At 35.3% G+C, this 17,407-nt stretch overlaps 1 non-coding gene across 1 annotated transcript; it reads left to right on the top strand.

Annotated features, from left to right (window-relative positions):
- The first annotated feature begins 15,078 nt into the window (after positions 1–15,078).
- On the top strand, positions 15,079–15,185 carry LOC112652072 (U6 spliceosomal RNA). Its single transcript, XR_003131224.1, has one exon. It is a non-coding gene; the product is annotated as a U6 spliceosomal RNA (small nuclear RNA).
- The last annotated feature ends 2,222 nt before the right edge of the window (positions 15,186–17,407 follow it).

Genomic DNA, 17,407 nt, shown 5'->3' with positions numbered 1-17,407 from the left:
AGGAATATACCTCAACATAATAAAGGCTATCTATGAAAAACCCACAGTTAACATCATACTCATGGTGAAAATCAGACCTTTTCCTCTAAGATTAGGAATAAGACAAGGGTGTCCAGTCCCACTAGTTTTATTCAACATAGTACTGGGAGTCCTAGTCACAGCAATAAGCCAAGAAAAATAACAGGTATTCTAATTGGTAAGGAAGAAAGTAAACTCACTATTTGTACATGACATGATACTATTTATAAAAAACGCTAAAGACTCCACCCAAAAACTTAAATTCAGTAAATTTACAGTATTTAAAGCTTATACCTAGAAACAGGTTTCTATACATTAATGAACTTCCAGAGAGAAATTAAGAAAATATTTCTACTTACAATTGCACCAGAAAGAATAAAATACCTAAAAAGTAAACTTAACTAAAGAGGCAAAAGTCCTCTACTTCCTAAAAATTGAATGTTTTCATTTTATGGCTCCCTGTGGCCATGAAACATTGATGAAAGAAATTAAAGATGATACAAACAAATGGAAAGAAATCCCATGCTCACGGATTACAAGTATTATTATTAAAATGTTCATACTACTCAGAGCAGTCTACATATTCAATGTAATTCCTATCAAAATACCAATAGTATTTTTTTTAACAGAACTAGAGTGAATAATCCTAAAATTTATATGGAACCACAAAAGAACCCAAACAGCCAAAGCCATCTTGAGAAAGAAGAACAAAATTAGTGGTATCACAATTCCAGATTTCAAGATATACTAAAAAGCTGTAGTCATCAAAGCAGCATGGTACAAAAACAGACATGTAAATCAATGGAACAGCATAGAGAGGCCAGAAATAAACCTGTGCTTATATGGTCAATCTATAGCAACGGTGGCAAGAATATATAAAGTGAAAAAGACAGTCTCTTCAATAAATAGTACTGGGAAAATGGAGAGCTTCATGCAAAAGAACGAAACTGGACCACTTTCTTACACCTAACACACACACAAACTCAAAATTGATTAAAGACCTAAATGTGAAACATGAAACTATAAAACCCCTAAAAGAAACATAGGCAGTAATTTCCCTGACATCAACCTTACCAACGTAGATGTTTCTTCAGGCAAGAGGGGAAAAAAAGCAAACATAAACTACTGGAACTACACCAAAATGACAGGGTGTTTTTTGTTTTTGTTGTTTTGTTTTGTTTTGTTTTTACAGTGAAGGAAATAAAAAAGCAACCTACTGAATGGAAGAACATATTTGTAAATTATATTTCAAACATATATCTAACAAGGGGTTAATATCTAAAACATATTAAGAACTTAAACAACTCAACACGGAAAAGAATGTGATTAAAAAATTTGTAGAGGACCTGAATTGACATTTTTCCAAAGAAGTCATACAGATGGCCAACAGACACATGAAGAGCTGCTTAACATCACTCATCATCAGGGAAATGTGAATTAAAACCACAATGAGATATCACCCTATATCTGTCAGAATGGCTAGAATAAAAAATAAAAGAAATAACAAGTGTAGGTGAGGATGTAGAGAAAAAAGAATGCTCATGCATTGTTGGTGGGAATGCAAACTGGTATAGCCACTGTGGGAAACAGTATGGAGGTTGCTCAAAAAATTAAAAATAGGGTTTTGTGGGTGGCTTAGTCAGACCTTTGTCTCAGGTCACAACCCCAGGGTCCTGGGATCAAGCCCCATGTCAGGCTCCCTGCTTAGCTCTTCCTCTCCTCCTTGTTCATGCTATCTTTGTTGCTATCTCTGTCTCTTTCTCTCTCTTAAATAAGTAAAATCTTTTTAAAAAATTAAAAATAGTCATACCATATGATCCAGTAATTCTACTACTGGGTATTTACCACCACCACCCCTGAAAACACTGGTTCAAAAAGATTTGTACTTCTATGTCTATTGCAGCATTATTTACAATAACCAAGATTGGAAACAACCCAAGTGTCCACTGATAGATGAATGGATAAAGATGTTTTTTATATATACTGTAAATGGCAAGATCTCATTCTTTTTTATGGTTAACATGGATGGACTTACAGAGTATTATGCCAAGTGAAATAAATCAGAGAAAGACAAATATCATATGATTTCAACTTCTATGTGGAAGCTAAAAAACAAAGAGAAGAAACAGACTCATAAATACAGAAAATGAACTGATGTTTGCTAGAGGGACAGATGTGGGGGCATGGGCAAAATGACTGAAGGGAAAAGGGAGGTACAGGCTTCCAGTTATGGAATGAGTAATCACAGAGATCAAAGGTACAGCATAAATATAATCAATGGTACTGTGTTAACACTATATGGAGACAGATGGTAGCTACACTCGTGAGCATAGCATAATGTGGAGTTGTCAGATCACTATGTTGTACTTCTGAAACTAATGTAAGATTGTGCATCAACTACATTTCAATTAAAATAAATAAATAATAAAATAAATGAGGGCTAGAGCCATCTTGGAAGATGTGGAAACTGTTTCCTTAACAACCTTAAGTGCCTATCCTTTAAGATAGGAGTTTCGTCACTTGTTAACTTTAAGCATGGAATTATCATCATTTTTACCAACATGGAGTTAACAAAGTATTTACCAAAACACTCAAACAGCAGGATAATTAAATGCCATAACTAAGAAATAACCTAGTAGGATTATTTTTTTAAATTATTTTAGGATTCTGTGGAAAGCTAAATTGTAAATACAGTGATGAAAGAAGCAATCAGGGAAATACAAATCAAAACAACAATGAGCTTATAACCTTGCACCTGTCAGAATGGCTAAAATTAACACAAGAAACAATAGGTATTGGAAAGGATGTGTGAAGAAAGGAAAACCTCTTGCATTGTTGGTAGGAATGCAAACTAGTGCAGCCCCTCTGGAAAACAGTATGGAGGTTCCTCAGAAAGTTAAAAATAGAACTATATTCTATGATCCAGCAATTGTACTACTAGGTATTTACCCAAAGAATACAAAAATACTAGACACTCAGTGGGTGGCTCAGTGGTTGAGTGTCTGCCTTTGGCTCAGGGCGTGATCCTGGGGTCCTGGGATTGAGTCCCACATTGGGTTCCTGCAGGAAGCCTAATTCTCCCAATGCCTATGTCTCTGCCTCTGTGTCTCTCTCATGAATAAATAAAATCCTTCTTAAAAAAGATATTAAAATACTAATTCAAAAGGATATATGCACCTTGATGTTTATAGTAGCATTATCAACAATAGCCAAATTATGGGAAGAGCCCAAATGTCTGTTGACTGATGAATGGATAAAGAAGATGTGGAATATATGTATAATGGAATATTATTCATAAAAAAATGAAATCCTGCCATTTGCAATGACATGGATGGAGCTAGAGAGTATTATACTAAGTGATATAAATCAGAGAAAGACAAATACCGTATGATTTCGCTCATATGTGGAATTTAAGGAACAAAACAAATCATCATAGGGGAATAAAAGAGAGGAAAACCAAGAAACAGACTCTTAACTATAGAGAACAACTGATGGTTACCAGAGGGAAGGTGGGGGAAGTGGATGGGTTAAGGAGTGCACTTGTTGAGATGGGCAATAGGTATTTTATATAAGTGTTGAATCACTCAATTGTACTCCTGAAACTAATATCACACTATATGTTAACTAACTGTAATTTAAATAAAAACAAAAAAAGTTAACCATTTACTTTGGTGAAAATATGATAAAATGGTTATTACAGTGTGAGAGGATTGAGACGAGTTGTAAGCAGTAAACACACATATATAAATATGGAAACCAATACATATGCATACACACAACTATGATATTATTGCTGAAAAGAATTTAAATATCTCTATATAACCAAGTGCTAACTGGTTATATGTACATTCCATATCCAGTATCCCCTTAAGCCTGTATAGCTGAAAATGAACAACATATGTGCAGGGACCCATGGGCTTAAACAACTGAATGACTGGCTTGCACACATTAAGAAATTTACAGAGTAATACCAAAACAATACAACATAACAAATATCCAATCACAAAATAACTATAAATCACTCAAAAATAAACAGAATTGCAAAAGATAAGTTGCTAGGAGAAAACAGAATGAGAAATGACATCTTAATCTGGATAGCCAGCAACATAAGAAGCAATCACTTCTCTTGGCAGCACTTATTTTACTGTGGTAAAAGATAGGTTTTAGAAGGCACAATATTGGGTGACTTTGAGAAAAAGGAATGAATTATCAATACTAGAGAGTACCATTTGTTAAATTATCAGATCGAAATAAAATAAATTTCATATTCCTATTCTAATGTTCTTGGATATTATCCCACAACACTGATGACTTATGCAAAATTAACTGTAGTAGACCTGTAATGTCCTTGGCTGCCTGCTTTATTAACTTTTATTTGAGGATTTTAAGTTTATTTTCTGTGTGACTGTAGGATTCAGCTAAATATACATTTTGATTCAGCAAGACTGATAAGCTATAAAAAAATAAACATTAGGAGGAAGGCAGTCTTATCAAATGTAAAAAGCAGATTTTTAATAAAAGTAACAGCCAAAAGCAGTGGAAGTCATCCATACTCTACTTTTTGAGGTCTTGTTGAATTTCCATTGCAGTGCTTCTCTGTTGAAATTAGTTGTACAAAGCAAGATAATGTCAGATAAAGTTTTAAAATAACAAAAAAATCCTTAGATTTTATTTTGTTGTTTCAATATCCTGATAGGCTTATTTCTAATACAAATCTGTTTTAGGCTAAACATTTTAAAGACTTCAGAATAATACTTCAAATAGAACACAGAGTGATGTGCAATTTTATATTTCAGGGCATTTTAGGGAGATGAATTGTATTGTATCTTGAGTCCTTTTCTAGAAAAGGCACTTATTAATTTTAAGTGCAACAGAGACCCAGAATTATTATTGTAATATCTATTTTAAAGCTGTAAATGTAAACTCCACTGCAGTGTAGGTTTTATATAAGTTTGAATATAACAGGAGTTAAATTATATTATGCAAAATAACTACATAATGGTTAACTTCTTTTTTTTTTTCCATAATGGTTAACTTCTAATAACAGACATTAATCTTATCCTTTGATACCTAAATAATAAAACTTATTGTAGTTGTTAACTCTTAGAAGATAAAATAACTTGGGGCACCTGGGTGGTTCAGACGGTTAAGCATCTGCCTTTGGCTCAGGTCATGATCTCTGGGTCCTGGGATGGAGTCCCACATTGAGCTCCTGACTCAGCAGGGAGTCTGCTTCTTCCTCTGCCTCTGCTCACACACGCATACACACTCTCTCAAATGAATAAATTTTTTTTAAAGAAGATAAAATAACTTACATAATAGTTTAATTTAATTTAGTTATGTTCTAGCTTTACATTTAAAAGGCAACAAAGTTAAGCCTCTGTGACATGAAACACCTGTCAGACTTTTGTTGTGAGATGGAAAAAGTGGCCCTTATTAAAAATAGTCAGTGTTATCTTTCCCACATTCCTGTTTTTCTTCTGTAACATGAGAAAGTAGCCTATAGAAAGTTAAACTAAGGTAACTAAAAGTGCTCTGAAACAGTGCTACTTGGAGTGTGGTTTGCAGAAGAGTTGGCATGGGATTTGTTACTGTAAACAACAAGATAAGAAAATTACATCAAAACGTGTATCAATAAGTACATGGTTTTGTTTAGTTGACTTTTTCATAGCAAGATTTTCAAGATGAAAAAGCAGTGTGTTATTTACATCATGTTACAGGTTCTTATCTTAGAACTAGCTTAAGTGGCATTGCTCTAAAACATACAAACTGTTTGATCCCATATTTTTAAAAGGATTTTATTTATTTATTTGAGAGAAAGAATGAGCAGGGGTGGGTGAGAAGAAGCAGGGTCCTTGCTGAGCTTTTTACGTTTGATGTGGGGCTTGATCCCAGGACTCCAAGATCATGACCTGAGCTGAAGGGAGCCTTTTGACTGAGCCACCCAGGCACCCCTAATTCTGAATTTTTAAAAGCACTAAGAAAGTTTAATATGTGTGTTTTGCATTTGTTTGGGATAAGGAAAGCAAATTTTGTAGGTCTTAGGATAATGGGGAAAAACACTTTAGAATAATTATTTAGCTTTGTAAATTACATATCAAGGAATCAAGAATATCAAGATCAATGTATTTTCTAGAGGAAGATACCAGACTAGGAAGCTCCAAGCCCTTGTTTCCCCTTGGAAACAGGAAATAAACAACTAGAACCTGGATAAGATAACTTTTTAGAAGTCTAGAGGTCTGAAAAACAGCAGAAGGTTTACAGTCACCAAGTGAATTCCTAGTCAAGAAAAAGCCACACTCAGCATGGTAGGAAATTTGTGGTATGTTTACTTACTCTTGTCCTATTCTAAAAATGGTGCTGGATAGATGAGAGGAAGTAGTTGCCCAATTCCCAATTTCCCCTCTTGAACCAGAGGTAACAGAGCAGACCTAGTTTTTAACATTCTATCCTGTTTGGAAGTTGCCTGAAGGACTGGTCTGTTCCACCTAATTCAGAGGTCAGATAAGGAAAAACTTATGACTAGAAAAAGCCCTGGGATGGGACACCTGGGTGGCTCAGTTGTTGAGCATCTGCCTTTGGCTCAGGGCGTGATCCCGGATCCAGGGATCGAGTCCCACATCAGGCTCCCTGTGAAGAGCCTGCTTCTCCCTCTGTCTGTGTCTCTGCCTCACTCTTGGTCTCTCATGAACAAATAAATAAAATCTTAAAAACAAACAAAAAAAAAGCCCTAGGAAGCATCAGACACTGTTTTATTAAAGCTGTATGGGGATAACACACCTGCAGATAGGTAAGGCAAGAGGTTACAGGTAGTACAATATAAGACCCCCCAAATGGGCTGAGATGAGAGTCTTACGGAAATTAAGACATTTAAAAGCAGCCATGTATATGGGGAGATTAAACATGCACGCACACACACACGCATACACGCACACTGGCAAGGCAAGATTCATGCCAAGAAAAGCCCTTAAGTCACCACTCTAGGCTGATCCTAGGGATCAGATCTTGCCCTGCTAATTACCAAAGGTCCCTCAGCTTGGAGTCATTTGGCAAAACTGGGAGGGGTGGCTATTTTTACAATTATCTAATTTTTCAACCAAAGAAAAGATCACAAGACATACAAAGAAACAGAAAAACATGATCCATTCATCCCTGAAGAAACATAAACACTGGATGTGTTAAATGAAGACTTTAAAATACCTGTCTTAAATATGCTCAAAGAACTAATGGAAAACAGAGACAAAGAACTAAAAGAAGTCAGGAAAACAATTTATAAACAAAATGAAAATATTGACAAAGGGTTAAAAATGATACAAATGATCAAGCAAAAATTATGGAGCTGAAAAAATACAAGAACTTGAATGGAAAAATTCATTAGAAGAGTTAAACTGCAGACTTGAATAGGTAGAAGAATAAATCAGCAAACTTGAAGACAGGTCATTTGAATTGATCAAGTCTGAGAAGCAAAAGGAAAAGAATGAAAAAAATTGTACAAAGCCAAAGGGACTATAGGACACCATCAAGCAGGCCCATATACATTATGTGAGGCCCATTATTATGTGAATCCCTTGGGAAGCAGGCCCATTATTATGTGAATCCCTTGGGAAGAAAGTTGCTGAGAGAGCATTTGAAAAAATAATCGTCAATGATTTCCCAAATTTGAAGTCATGTATGTACAAATCCCAAAAAAGGAAAGAATTCCAAGTAGGTTAAACTCAAAGAGAATAACACTGAGATGCTTAATAAACCTCTCGAAAGCCAAAAATAAAGTGAGAGTCTTGACAGCAGCAAGAGAAAATTGACTTGACATATACAAGGAAACTTGAATAAGATTATCAGTGGGTTTTTCAGCAGAAACCCAGGAGGCCAGAAGGCAGTGGAATAATACATGTAAACTGATGAAGAAAAAAATGTCAATCAAGAATTCAATTTTTAGCAAATATGTCCTACCAAAAAATTAAGGAAAAATTAGATTCTCTGATAAATAAAAATTAAGGGATTTTTAAAAGATTTTATTTATTTGTTCATGAGAGACACAGAGAGAGAGAGGCACAGGCACAGGCAGAGGGAGAGGCAGGCTCCATGCAGGGAGCCCGATGTGGGACTCGATCCAGAGTCTCCAGGATCACACCCCGGGATGAATGCAGCACTAAACCGCTTGACCACCGAGGCTGCCCTAAAAATTAAGGGATTTTATTACTACTAAACCCACACTGCAAGAAATGCTTCAAGTTGACTTAAAGCCATAGGAGAATATAAATATCTGTAATAAAGGTAAATATATGGATAACAAAAAAATCAATACTGTAGTTTTAATTTGTAACTCCCCCTTTTCCTGTAGGATTTAAAAGACAAATACCTAAAAAATAAATCTGTATTAATGGGTACACAACATATAAATGTATAATTCGTGACTTTACTAACAAAGGGAAATGGAGTTGTAAAGGAGTAGAATTTTGTGTTACTGAAATTAAGTTGGTATCAATTTGAATTAGATTGTTGTAACTTTAGGATATTATGCATAATCTCCATAGTAACCACAAATAAACTATTTACAGAATATACACAAAAGAAAATGAAAATGAATCAAAATGCATTATTACAAAAAACTAAACACAATGGAAGGGAGTAATATAGGAAATGAGGGACAAAAAAGTTGTAAAACATAAAACAAAATGGCAAGAATAAGTCCATCCCTGTTAGTCTTACTTTAAATGTAAATAAATTAAACTCTCCTATCAAAAGACATTAATGATATAATCAATTAAAAACATGACTCCAGGGGCACCTGGGTGGATCAGTGGTTGAGCATCTGTCTTTGGATCAGGTGGTGATCCCAGAGTCCTGGGATTGAGTCCCACTACAAGTCCCCCACAGGAAGCCTGCTTTTCCATCTGCCTATGTCTCTGCTTCTATGTCTCTCATGAATAAATAAATAGAATCTTTAAAAAAAAAACCCACATGACTCCAGTGTATGCTATCTAAAAGATATTCACTTTATATCTAAAGACATGCACAGGTTGAAAGTGAGAGGATGGAAAAAATATATTCCCTATTAAAATCTCAGTGATTTTTCTTTTTACAGAAATAAAAAGCCATCTTAAAATTAATATGGAAATTCAAGTGACCCTAAATACCCAAAACAAACTTGAATTACAATAGAGGTGTCAGACTTCTTGATTTCAAACCTCCTATACAGCTACAGAAATCCACATAGTGTGGTACTGGCATAAAGACAGACATATAGGGATCCCTGGGTGGCGCAGCGGTTTAGTGCCTGCCTTTGGCCCAGGGCGCATTCCGGGAGACCCTGGATCGAATCCCACGTTGGGCTCCTGGTGCATGGAGCCTGCTTCTACCTCCCTCCCTCTCTCTCTCTCTCTCTCTCTCTCTCTCTCTCTCTCTCTGTGACTATCATAAATAAATTTTTTAAAAAAGAGAGACATATAGACAACCAAAATAGAATAGATAGCACAAAAATCCTTATAATTCAGCAACAACAAAATTTTTTAATGGATTAAGGATTTAAATAGACATCTTCCAAAAAATATACAAATGGTCAGTAACCACATGAAAAGATACACAACATCATTAATCATTAGAGAAATGTAACTCAAAATCACAATGAGACATTACCTCCCATCTTTTTTTAAAAAAAATATTTTATTCATTTATTCATGAGAGAGAGAGAGAGAGAGAGAGAGAGAGAGGCAGAGACACAGGCAGAAGGAGAAGCAGGCTCGATACAGGGAGCCCGATGTGGGACTCGATTCCAGGACTCTGGGATCACGCCCTGGGCTGAAGGCAGGTGCTAAACCGCTGAGCTACCCAGGGATCCACCTCCAATCTTTTAAAGTGATTGTTATCACAAAAAATAGAAGGTAATAATAGTGTTGATCAAACTGTGGAGAAATCAGAATTCTTGTGTTTTGCTGGTGGGAGATACTGGCAAGTGGTATGATCATTTCTCAAAAAAATTAGAGTTCCCATATGATTTAGTAACTCTATTTCCAGGTACATATCCAGAAATAAGAAAAGCTGGGACTTAAAAAGATACCTGTAAACTCATTTTAATAAAAGCAGCAGTGCTCACAACCAAAAGGTAAATGCAACCCAAGTATCTATCAACGGATGAATGAATCAACAAAATGTGGTATATACATATAATAGAATGTTATTTGGCTTAAATAGGAAGGATATTCTGACCCATGTTACAAAATGGATGAATCTTGTAAACATGCTAAGTGAAATAAGTCATATACAAAAGGACAAATATGATATGATTCTACTTATATGAGGTATCTAGAATAATCAAATTCATAGACCTAGAAACTAGAATAGTGGTTGTCAGGGGCTGCAGCCAGAGGTTAATGGGGAGTTATTGTTTAATAGAGTTACAGTAGGGGAAGATGATGAAGTTTTGGAGATAGATTATAGTGATGGTTGCACAACAATAAATGTACTTAATATACACTTAAAATGGTTAAAATTGTAAATTTTACTACAATAAAAGAAGTTTCAAAAAAACTAAAATAGAATTACCTGTAATCCAGCAATTCCCTTTTGGGGGTATACACCCCACAGAATTAAAAGGAGACTCAGATATTTGTATACCCAAGTTCATAGCGGCATTATTCATATAACCAAAAGGTGAAATCAAGTAAGTGCATTGGCAGATAATAGGATAAAGTTAAAAAAAAATTTTTAAAGGACAATTTTTAAAATAAATAAAAGAATTAAAAAGAAAATTACATTGAAAATAAGCAAAGAAGGGGATCCCTGGGTGGCTCAGCAGTTTAGTGTATGCCTTTGACCCAAGACATGATCCTGGAGTCCCGGGATCGAGTCCCGCATCAGGCTCCCTGCATAGAGCCTGCTTCTCTCTCTGCCTCTGTCTCTGCCTCTCTCTCTCTCTGTCTCTCATGAATAAATAAAATCTTAAAAAAAAAAGAAAAGAAGCAAAGAAGATCTAAGATAGAGATAATAGGAATCCCTAAATATATAACAAAGAGGAGAATAATGCTTACAGATTATGCTTCAAGAAAACTTTCTGTATTGTAAGCATGTGACATTAAGGATTTGATTGTAATATAACTGCTTGACATTAAGCCTTTGATTGCCAAGGTGTCCATTTCAAAGACATCCATCTCCAACAAAGATATTGCCAACTGTATGAAGCAGCTACAAATGAAACAACTGGATAAGGAACCAGGCTGCCCCAACCCATGAAGATCCTCTTTTAGAAATTCCTGGGTAACCTAGATAACTGGCCACTTGAGTGTCCCTACTTTTCCCTTCATGCACATTTCTACTCTTTTAAAAAAGATTTTGTTTATTTATTCATTCATTAGAGACAGAGAGAAAGAGAGGCAGAGACAGAGACAGAGAGATGTGGGACTCCATCCCTAGACTTCAGGATCACACCCTGGGCCAAAGACAGGCGCTAAACCACTGAGCCACCCAGGGATCCTCGCACATTTCTACTCTTATGCTTGAGTTTGCCAATAGAGAATGAACCCATGAAATTTAAGGCACATCAACCTCAGATCCTAATAAAGACAGAGGTCAGGTCTGTGCTCTTGCCCATTTTCTCTATCTATGATCTTGCCCTGTAACTCTCAATCATGCTCTGTACCCTCCAGAATCTGTAATAAATTTTGTTCTTCTAAGTCTCTGATGGCTTTTGCTAGGTGTGCCCTGCAATAATAATAAGAATGACAAGGAATAGTCCAGCACCAACATTGGTTCCAATCTACGAAATGTCTATTGGAGTTTGCCATGAGTAATATGGGCCCAGATGAGTGTCTCAGGCATTCCTAGGTAATAGCATCATTATCAATAGGCTGGAATTGACACACTTTCTTTAAAATATTTAAAACTATGTGATGAAAAAAACGCTGTGTATCTGTGATTAGTGAGTCAAAATGACCAACACCAAAACATCCTTGTAAATTACCATGTTTTAAAGAGGGAAAAAATTTCTTTGAGCATCTTGGCAAAAAGTCCACATAACTCATAAGGGAGAGAAAGTTAGATCATGATCAGATGTTGACAGCAACACTTTATCCCAGAAGAACATGGATTAATATATTTCAAATAGTCAAGGAAAGAATGTGAATGAAGAATTTTATATCTGACACAACTAACCTTCAAATATAAAGGACACAGACAAATCTATGAACATGTAGGAATGTGTATGTGCCCAGGATCCCTTCTCAGGAAATCTAGAAAATGAGCTTCAGAAGCCAAAAGGGAAGTTATGAAATAGACAAGAAAAACAGTGAATGTTGTGGTATACAATAGCATTTACAGGAAAATTAACTTTTAATGTTTATAGTAAAATACAAAACAGTTTTAAAATCAATGTATTTATAGTCTAGCTACTACGGAAAACAGTATGGAAGTACTTCAAAAAATTAAAAAAGAACCATGTGATCTAATAATTCCACTTCTGGGTATTTATCTAAAGGAAATAAAAGCACTAACTTGTAAATATATAGGCACCCCCCATGTGTACTGCAGCATTATTTATATAGCAACCTAAGAGTCCATCAATGGATGAATGGATAAAGAAAATGTGGAGTGTGTGTGTGTGTGTGTATGTGTGTACACACAACAGAATATTATTCAACCTAAAAAAAGAGGAAAAGAGGAAAATTTTGCCACTAGTGACAATATGGATGGACCTTGAGGATATTATACTAGCTGAAATAAGTCAGACAAAGATGAATAGTATGATACTATTTATCTGTGGTCTCTACAAAAGCAAAACAACAAAAAGCCCTGAACTCATAGAGAACAGATTGGTGGTTGCCAGAGTTAAGGGGGAAGAGGTGGGTGGGTGAAATGGGTGAGGGTAGTCAAAAAGTACAAATTTCCAGTTTTAAAATAAATAAATCCTGAGGATATAATGTATACCATCATAACTATAGTTAATAATACTGTGTTGTATATTTGAAAGTTGCTAAGAGAGTAAATCTTAAAAATCCTCATAAGAAAAAAAGTGTAACTATGTGTGATGATGGATGTTAAAGATTATGATGATTCACAATATATATAAATATTGAGTCATTATACATCTGAAATGAATATAATCTTATGTCAAGTATATGTAAGAAAGAGAGAGAAAGAAAAGACAAAAGAAAGAAAAGAATTATCAGCCCCAAGTGTCAATAGTGCCAAAGTTGAGAAACCCTGATCTCAGCAGTCTGATGAAGAATAGCTGATAGAAATTAATTAATTGTGATGAAGTATTTTCTTTAAGAAATTCAGAGAAAGACAAATACCATATGATTTGACTCACGTGTGGAATTTAAGAAACAAAATGATGAACATAGGAGAAGTAAGGCAAAATAAAGTAAGATGAAAACAGGGAGGCAAACCATAAGAGATGCTAAACTCTGGGAAACAAAATGAGAGTTGATGGAGGGAAGGTGAGTGGGGGAGGGATAACTGGAATGGCCATTAAGGAGAACACTTGATGTAATGAGCACTGAGTGTTATATGCAACTGATGAATCACTAAATTCTACCCCTGAAATTAATAATAGAGTACATGTTAACTGAATGAATTTAAATAAAGAATTTTAAAAGAATTCCACAAGTAAAACTTCCTCCTCAATTTTTTTCCAAGGAGTATTGCAGTTGAGCCTGATAGATAAATAGATTTCTTATCCTATTATTTTTTCTTGGAATATTAAAGGACATTATAAAAACAAAAATATCATAAAATAAATATATTTAATTAGAGAAGAATAGAGAAAACCCTTAGTAAGTATCATGGAAACAATTAGTGCTTACCTGAAAGTTTGGAGTACTTACTACCTACATTAGGAAAAAGAAAGGTCTAAAATTAATAACCTAAGTTTCTACATTAAGAAACTAAAAAAGCCATACAATGAAGTATTACTCAGCAATGAGAGAGAATGAAGTACTGACGCATGCTATAAGATGGATGAGCCCTGACAACATATACTAAGTGAAAAATCAGTCACTAAAGACAATATATTATATGATTCCATATATATGAAATGTCCAAAACAGACAAATCTATAGAGAAAAGATTAGGGTTTGCCTGGAGATGGGGTAATTAGGAAGTGTTGGCTAAGGTATATAGGACTTCTTTTGGGGGTAATGAAAATGTTCTAAAATTGCGTGATGATGAATAATACATAATTCTGTGAATGTACTAAAAGATACCAAATTGTACATTTTAAGTTGTTGGGTTGTATGGTGTAATATATTTCAATAAAAATGTTTTTTAGGGTTAGAAAAAGAAGAATGAATTAAATCAAAAGCAGAAGGTAACATCACAACAAAGAGCAGAAATAAATGAAATAGAAAATAGACCAACTATAGAGAAATTCGATGAAACCAAAAGCCAGTTTCTTGAATAGATTGATAAAACTCATAAGCCTCTAGCAAGAATGATAAAAAACAGAAAAGACACAAATTACCAATATTGGGAATTTTAAAGGGGACATTACTACAGTTTCTACAGATATTAAGAGGATAATAATGGAATATAATGAACGTCTATATCAATAATTAGATAACTTATATGAATTGGACACATACCAAGAATAAATGGCCTGAATAGCTCCATATGAAGTAAAGGAATTGAACTAATAATGAAAAACATTACCATAAAGCAAAATTGAGGTCTAGATATTTTCAGTAAGCAAATTCTATCAAATATGTACAGAAGAATACCAGTCCTATACAAATCTTTTTAGAAAACAGAGGAAAAACTTCCTTACTCATTTAAGAAATATTCTGATTCCAAAAACAACAAAACTACCAATAAGGCTCTCATGATCACAGAAGCAAAATCCCTTGCAAAATATTAGCAAGTCCAATTCAACAATAAAAAGAGGTTAATATTCTCTGACCAAGTCATATTTATCTCAGGAATACAAAGTTGTTTTAACAATCAAAATCCAGTCTGTGAAATTTATCACATTGCCAGAAGAAGAAATAAAAAATGACCACATGATTCAGTAGATGCAGATAAAACTTTTGACAAATTTCAATAGCATTCATGCTTAAAAAAAATAAAACAGTGCTTGCATCAGCAACACATATACTAAAATTGGAACAATACAGAGAAGATTAGCATGGTCCCTGTGCAAGGATGACAGGCAAATTCAGGAAGTGTCACATATTTTAAAAGTAATTTCTAGTTTAAAGAAAAAAAAGTAAAGCAAACTAGCTATAGAGAGAAACTTCAACTTGATAAAGGGCACTTATAAAAACCTTACTCTATCATCATGTATAAATGGTAAAAGACTAAATGTTTTCTCACTATGTTTGGAATGAGGCAAAATGCTTGCTTTCTCCCTTCCCCCTTCCTTTTTAACACTGTGCTATGGTCTGACTGTTTGTGTCTCTCCTCCACCAATTGATATCTTGAAATTATCACCATATTATGATATTAGTAGGTGGAGCCTTTGGGAAGTGATTAGGTCATAAGTGTGGAGCTCTTATGAAATGGATTAATGATCTTATAGAAGATGTCACAAGGTTTCCTAGGCCCTTTCACCATATGAGGATACAAGAACTCTGTAAACCAGATGAGGGCTCACCTAACTATGTTGGCAGGCTGATCTCAGACTTCCAGCCTCCAGAACTGTGAGAAATATAATTGATACTTTAAACTACCTTGTCTGGGATTCCTGGGTGGTGCAGCGGTTTGGTGCCTGCCTTTGGCCCGGGGCACGATCCTGGAGACTCGGGATTGAATCCTACGTCGGGCTCCCGGTGCGTGGAGCCTGCTTCTCCCTCTGCCTGTGTCTCTGCCTCTCTCTGTGTGACTATCGTAGATAAATTAAAAAAAAAATAAGAAAAAAAAACTACCTTGTCTGTGGCATTTTGTTATAGTAGCCCAAATGGACTAAGACCCATTATAGGAAGATCCTAGTCAGTGCAATAAGATAAGAAAAAAATAAAAGACACATACATTGGAAAGGAAGAAGTGGCCTTTATTCACAGGTGACATGATTGTGTTTGTAGAAAATCCTAGAGGATCTACAAAAAAGCTTTAAAACTAACACAGACTGGGGCTGTCAGAAGAGCATGTGACTCTTAATCTTGGGGTCACCAGTTCAAGCCCCATGTTGGATAAAAATATTACCAAAAATATATACATATAATATGGGGATCCCTGGGTGGTTCAGCAGTTTGGCACCTGCCTTTGGCCCAGAGCGTGATCCTGGAGTTCTGGGATCAAGTCCCACATGGGGCTCCCTGCATGGAGCCTGCTTCTCCCTCTGCCTATGTCTCTGCCCCCCGCCTCTCTCTCTGTCTCTCACGAATAAATAAAATCTTTAAAAAATACACACATACACACACACACACACACACACACACAAACACATAATAAACTTAAAAACAAACAAAAAACAAAAAAACCTAGTACAAGGGCCCTAGGGTTGCAGAGCCGATTAAGTGTCTGACTCTTGCTTTCAGCTCAGATTGTTATCTCAGGGTTGTGGGGTCCAGCACTACATCCAGCTCCATACTTAGTGTGGAGTCTGCTTGGGATTCTCTCACCTTCTATCCCCATCCCGACCCCTGCTCTCGATCTCTCTCTAAAATAAATAAATCTTAAAAAAAAAAAAAAAAAAAAGCAAAACTAGGGGATCCATGGGTGGCTCAGCAGTTTAGCACCTGCCTTTGGCCCAGGGCATGATCCTGAAGACCCAGGATCAAATCCCATGTCAGGCTCCCAGCATGGAGCCTCCTTCTCCCTCTGCCTGTGTCTCTGCCTTTCTCTCTGTGTCTCTCATGAATAAATAAAATATTTTTTTAAGAAACTAGTAGAGATGAATAAGAATACAAAGTCCATATACAAAAATCAATTTAAAATTAAATTTTAAAAACAATGTATATGTAAGATCAAAAAAAAAAAAAATCACTGAACATGGCCTAGGTGGCTCAGTCAGTTAAGTATCTGCTTTCAGCTCAGGTCATGATCTCAGGGTCTTGGGATCCAGTCCTGTGTCAGGACTCCCCCTCCCAAAGAATGTAGATGAAAAAAATTGGGAAAAAATGAACAAAGTTGGAAGTTTTACATAACCTGATTTAAAGACTTTTTATGAAGTCACAGTAGTTGCGATAGTGTGTATTGTTATAAGAATAGACATACAGATCAGTGGAACCAAATACAAAGTCCAGAAATAGATAAATTCATATATAGTCAATTGATTCTTGACAAAGGGGTCAAAGTAATGCAATAGGAACTGTGTAGCCTTTTTAACAATAATTGGATATCTACCTATCCTCCTATCTACCACATGTGTACCAATCAAATTTTACCTTTATCTCACACCATACACACAGAAAAACTTGAAGTGGATAATATACTTCAATGTGAATAGTAATAGTATAAA

Source organism: Canis lupus, chromosome 4 (genome assembly GCF_003254725.2).
Source record: "Canis lupus dingo isolate Sandy chromosome 4, ASM325472v2, whole genome shotgun sequence".
NCBI classification, from domain to species: Eukaryota; Metazoa; Chordata; class Mammalia; order Carnivora; family Canidae; genus Canis; species Canis lupus.
This window is presented reverse-complemented; position numbering and strand designations above follow the sequence as displayed.